Source organism: Protopterus annectens, chromosome 4.part0 (genome assembly GCF_019279795.1).
Source record: "Protopterus annectens isolate FY-2018-M chromosome 4.part0, PAN1.0, whole genome shotgun sequence".
In the NCBI taxonomy this organism is placed as follows: domain Eukaryota; kingdom Metazoa; phylum Chordata; order Ceratodontiformes; family Protopteridae; genus Protopterus; species Protopterus annectens.
This window is the reverse complement of record NC_056733.1, coordinates 723,646,206-723,652,950: the sequence shown is the minus strand read 5'-3', so window position 1 is coordinate 723,652,950 and position 6,745 is coordinate 723,646,206.

The window sequence follows — 6,745 nt, the reverse complement described above, 5'->3', positions numbered from 1 at the left end:
AGCCTGTAGGAGACTAAGAACAGAAGTAGGGTCTTTAAGCAGTTGTGTAGGACAAGGTACTTATGCCCTGGATTGTCCTGGTACAAAACCTTTGTGGATCTTCCAACTGTTGCAAATGTCTGATAAGATGCATGCAAAAGTGGGAATTGTACTGAGTGATAGGTCTGATAATGGCTGAGTAGAGTAATATATAAACTTCCTTGGACCTGTACGCTATGTTCTTACCTATACGTTGAGTAACATAGAAAGATTTTCTTACTATTTTTGCTATATGTTGGTCAAAGGTGAGATTACTGCCTACATATTTTCCCAGTTCTCTAACTACCAGGTTGATTCTTAGGCATGTTTTATCAGTGGAGTAATTAACTAGGGTGGGCAAATTCTCAAAGGGCATTGTAATGCATTTCTTGGTGCTGCATTTTAAACTGAGGCTCTGGCACTAGTGATTTGTCTGTGTTAGACCCTCTTTTAAGATGTTAGTGTCATGAAGTAAGCAATGATAGTTCACAATTTACAATAATCTGTGAACTTAGTGAGACAAAAACATTTGATATTAGCCTTGACTTCCAAGAAGTACATGCCAAATAGAAGTGGGCCCAGCATGGAATCCTGAGGTATGTCACTGGTTACTGTTCTCTTGGTAGAGTTGGTCTCACCAATCCTGACCTATTGGGTCCAGTCTATGAGCCAGACAGACACCAATCTAGTCAGTTATGTAGGGCTGTATGCCTAGTTTGGAGAGTTTGTCAACAATGCCTGAGTGGAGTGTTGCATTGAACGGCATGGTCAAGGTATGCATGTTGTCTGGTTCTGTATTAGGGATGTCTATTATGGTTTAAGTATAGGGTTTTAAAAGAGATCTCATAGGGTGGTTTCTAGGTTTAAGGGCAAGATGTTTGACACTGCTAGGATATGCTATTAGTGCTGTTTGATGTATAAACTATCTGGTCTATGATTAACAAGCTGCCAAGTACATGAGAGCTCTGGGAAAATGAGCAGGAGACAATGTTAAGGCGGGTGTACTAAAGAGCGATACTGGTTTGCTAAGTGGGCATTCAGTATAGGGTGCTATGAAAAAACATGGGGTGTGAAAAGTTACTTAAATAGCTTACACAACAGGCAATGGCAATAAAAGAGAGGAGAAAGGGACTTTGGAAGTCAGATTACCATAAGGGGCAGAAGCCTGAGAGACAGCCTTTTAAAAGTACAACAGATGGCTGGGAGAGAAATTAAAGTTGCAAGACGCAGTGTTTACTTTTCTGCTGTGTAGATACTCAGAAAGTAAATTTCTTTGTTTAAACATGTAAGCAGACATTGCTGCCACACTAGTCAATCTTTTTTGTGGATGATTTAAAACTGTAAAGTTAAACAGATAAGGAGGTGAAAGCTCACTGCAAGTGATCAAAAGTTTCTCGGTTGGTATGTCATTTGGTCTTGATAAATGTGAAAAGGCAACATGTAAAGCAGAAAAGCTGCATCATCAAGAAAACATCAGCCTGGGACAGGAATGTGATATAAAAGAAGATGAGCAGGAGAGAGTGCATATTTATTTATTTATTTATTTATTTTTACATTTGTTTACCAGGGAGGTCCGACTGGACAGAGATGTCCGTTTTCAGCAGGGGAGAAATTCTCGAGACCAATTGCTGACATACTACACAAGATATTTACATATTCAGTTATAAAAATATAACAGACAATAACATGTGATTGCTTAAGATATTTGCATAAGCATAGTGGTTTAGACATACAATTAAAAGTATAGCAGGTAGTAACATATGATGGTTGTTCATACAGTATGTGTAGTAGGGATAATACTGAAGATAAGACAAGAAAGGAAAACTAAAAAAGGAGGAGAATATAACCAAGTTCATATGAGGTGCATTGACATTTTAAGGGAAAGCTTTTCAACTTAGTCTGTGGGAGAGTTAGTGGGTATAGATGGGGCAGTGGGGACTAGGCGGCAGTGAGTTGGTAAGTAACGTGTGATAATATATAGTGCATCTGTGGGAGTTTTAATGAGGAGGTTGGATAGTGGGTAGGGGAAAGGAGTTAGAATATGTCAGCCAGGTGCTAGGCAGTTACAAATAATGTGTGATAGTATATAGTGCATTGTGGGAGTTTTAAAGAGGAGGTTGGATAGTGGGTAGGGGAAAGGAGATAGAATATGTCACCCAGGTGTTAGGCAGTTACAAGTAACGTGTGATAATATATAGTGCATCTCTGGGAGTTTTAAAGAGGTTGGATAGTGGATAGGGGAAAGGAGTTAGAATATGTCAGCCAGGTGCTAGGCAGTTACAAGTAACGTGTGATAATATATAGTGCATCTGTGGGAGTTTTAAAGAGGAGGTTGGATAGTGGGTAGTGGAAAGGAGTTAGAATATGTCAGCCAGGTGCTAGGCAGTTACAAATAATGTGTGGTGCTATGTAGTGCATCTGTGGGAGTTTTAAAGAGGAGGTTGGATAGTGGGTAGGGGAAAGGAGATAGAATATGTCAGCCAGGTGCTAGGCAGTTACAAGTAACATGTGGTAATATATAGTGCATCTGTGGGAGTTTTAAAGAGGAAGTTGGGTAGTGGGTAGGGGAAAGGAGTTAGAATATGTCAACCAGGTGCTAAGTGGTTGCATGTTCAGCAGTTGTTTTAGTGGGAAAGAAGCTGTTTTTGAAGATGGTTTTGTTAGGTTGTACACTGATTTATAGTGGTAGGGAGTTCCAAGTCTTGGCAATGTTGTTAGAATACAGGGAGTCACCAGAGCTGTAGTGGCTTTTGGAAACTGCGATTAGTGCCTTGTTAGTAGATCTAAGTTAGCAGTTATTGGAGTACAGGGTGATCAGGTCTTGTAACGCTGGAGTTTTGTCAGGCTGGTACAGTATTTGGTGAGCTAGAAGAAGTTGGTTTAGAGGTAAGGTGTTAGGGAGTTCTAGCCAGTAAAGCTGTTTTAGGTTCTGACAGTGGTGGGTGTGGTAGGAAGAGTTTGTGGTGATTGTTGCTATTTTGCTGTACCATGCTAATAGCATGTTTAAATCACTCTTGTTTAGATTAATTAGGACAGGAGAAGCATACAGTAGGGTAGAGCGAAGATGGGTATGAGCTAGGGTAACTTTACTGTTGCTGGTTAGAAAGTTTTTACATCTGTAAAGAGTACCTAATTTTTTTTTTATTTTGGTTATTGTATGAGCTATGTGTTTTTCAAATTTCAAATTATTGTCAATAATGAACCCTTGTAATTTGGTTTGTGTGACGGGGGAGATAGGGGTATTATCTAATACAGAAAGAGAGAATGGGGGACTAGGTGCTACTGCTTTGGACGGATGCAAGAGCATAAGTTGGGTCTTTTTAGGATTTAGTATTAGCTGGGAGTTTGTTAGCCAGGTAGTTTCAATGGATGTAAAGACTTCTATTATATCTGGGAACTGATGAAGGATCAACAATAAAAAATGAACAAATGTAAGAAAAACTCAGTAAGGAATATTTTAGAAGACTAACATTAATACTGAAAGCAGCCCTGACATCTAGGAACAAAGTACAAGTTATAAATCAATTTACTCTTCCTGCTCTAACTTAGTTTTTGATGATTGACTGACCCCAAATGGTATTGGATCAATTGGACAGAAAACCAAGAAAAATGCTTTACGCTTATCAAATGATAAATAAAAATGGGTCTACTTTACAAGACCGAAATCTCACATAACTGAAGATGAGAAGACCAAGATGAGAACTATGAAACTTCATTTCAACGAACTAACACATAGCCAACAACTTTCCAATTGTAAGTAACCACTGCACCAAGGAGAGATTTACTATTTTCCCCACTGTTGTGCAACCCCGGAGTTGGTATATTTAGTTGGGGGGTGAGGGGCACAACACCCCACATTGTGGAGTGTGGGGGGGGGGTGTAGCTGTCCCCACCAGGATTAGTTCAAAATGGTCTAGTGTATTTTCCATGAGATATTGGTCCAGTGGTTACTTAACATTGGAAAATTGTTGGCTATGTGGTCGTTCATTGAAATGAAGTTTTGGAGTTCTCATCCCCGTCTTCTCATCTTCGGTATTGTGATATTTCATGCTTGTGAAGTACACCTATAAAAATTAGTGCATACCAAGATTATATATTCTTTGTTTTGAAGGAGGTATGGGCCTCTTCTAAATTGATTACATGTATAGTTCTCCAATCATAGGACTGCATACATATCTGCTTACCTTACCTGATCGAAACATAGTGAAAGTTTTAAAACTTGAGAACAAGATGTTGTAAGATAACTTTCTTGCTTAGTTTAGCAGAAGCATATTGGTGTCAAGCAGGAATAGAAATTAAATGAGAAGTAGACAAAAATCAGGCAGTAACTGAGTGTGCTAAAAAACAAAAGAAAGAATATAAGGAGAAGGATCAGATGAGAATGTAAGAAATGTGGAAAATGCATAAATATAATTGCAAGTCTGGAACAATCTCATGTTGATCAGGATCTGGTGCAGGAATGGTTAAGGAGAGGTAAAATTAAACCAAAAAGATAAAAGGTTAATATTGTCATCCCAGGATATTGGACTACATACATATTGGTTTACAATCTTTTTTGAATATGTAGGAGAAACAGAAAATTGCAGGTTCTGTAAAACAGAATTGGAAACAGTTTATTTTGTTGCTGGCTGTGATATGTTAATGCCAGAGGGACTGTATAATGAAAGGCATAATACTGTGGCACGACAGCTGCATTGGGGATTGTGCAGACATTTCAGTACTGAAGTAGCTAAGGAGCATTGGAACAAGAACCACAAAACATTATAGAGAATGAAGTTTATAACACATGGATGGGATCACTCATTGCCAACAGTTCAAAAAAATAGGTGTGGGAAAACAAGAAGTAGTCCATGAAAAGAAGACAAAAGCAGCACTGATTGTTGAAATTGCTACACCCACTTATTACAGTGTCCTATATACAGAGAGACACAAAGTCATAAAATACCAGGATTTGCAGGCACAAACAAGAGCAATGTGGAAGAAGGATACCCAGACAGGTCCAGTAGCAGTAGGAGGAATGCGTTTCATAAAAATGAATTTACAGTTATATTTAGATATGCTGTTGATACATGTAACTCTGTATTAATTGCAGAAGGAGTCAGTTCAGGACACATTGATGTGAAGGAAATTTTCGGCTAACATCAAAGTCTGAAACAATACAAATTTCATGAACTTTAATCATATTTTGACTAAGTAATGGAGTCCACTCTTGTCATGGTATGAGAAACCCAAAAGCTTGAAGATATTAAACTGGCTGAAACCACACTAAATTCCATGGACAGTGATATATACCTTTAAGGAACCAACAGTATTCTGATCAGTGAGCAGATCAGGAAAAAAAAAAGCAATTCTAACTAGACCCCTAAGCATGAAAGCAGAGCTTTATTTCCACTGAAACTGTCTTTGATAGACAGGCCCATTAGTTACTTTTTAACAAAGCCTATTTAATCTAAAGAAAAACAATATTTACATATAAAAAGTAAATTTACTTACAAGCCAGACAGTAACCAACTGCAAAGCAGTTTTCTGTTGTGGAAATACTCAGAAGCTAGATTTCTTTATTTAAATATGTAGGTAGAAGTGCTCATGTACCAATCTAGACTTAATGGTCAAACTAAATTCCAAGGATATATATAAGGACCCAATACATAGTCATAAGTTTAAGGAACCAACAATACATACTCCAATCTCCATGGATTTCTTTGACTTGGGTCTGCTTTGGCTTGACACAAAGGTTGTAGATGTATAAAATCCATGTCATACCTTTATTAATGTTGCATTTGTTTTGTTTGATCTTTGTTGCATAAATCACTCATATGTGTTACTGGTGACATTCCTGCATAGCTGAACAAAAGGTTTTTTTTAGACAGGCAGTGCATGGGTAACTAAAGACTGGTAAGCCTGCATGCATCATCATTACCCTTTGTATGCTCTTAGCTGAATTTGTTGTGAACTTTAGAGGTGAGTGTGTACACTACTCTCTCTCACTTAGCTAGGGCACATGCCTCCATCTGACATGATCATCCCCAGCTGCTGGTTCCTCCTCTGACTCAGCCTCCATCTGATATGATCATCCCCAGCTGCTGCTTCCTCCTCTGACTCAGCCTCCATCTGACATGATCATCCCCAGCTGCTGGTTCCTCCTCTGACTCAGCCTCCATCTGACATGATCATCTCCAGCTGCTGGTTCCTCCTCTGACTCCACCTCCATCTGACATGATCATCTCCAGCTGCTGGTTCCTCCTCTGACTCAGCCTCCATCTGACATGATCATCTCCAGCTGCTGGTTCTTCATCTGACACCCTCATCTGTGTCTGCTGGTTCTGCCTCTGGTGCTGTGAACAGTGGCCTAGTTCTGGGTCCCCCTGCTACAACTGTTTCCTGAGAATGTTGTCATATAATATGGCACAGACTCACAGAACTTTAGCAAATGTGAGAGGGTCATAAGGCAAGGCACCTCCAGATGTACCTAAGATATCAGAAACTTGACTTGAACAGGCCAAACTATGCTTAATGATATTTCTAGCCTGAATGTGTGCATTCTTGCAGCCTTACTCAACAAGGTTGTTTGGGTTTGTTATGGGAGTCATGAGCTAAGGTCCCAGTGGATATCCTGCATCCCCCCTACTGGCAGTCCTTGTGCAAAATCTCTCCTATAGAACCAAAAATACAGGTCAGAGGTATGCCATATGTGAGAGTTGTGGAAACTGCCAAGATTACCTGCATA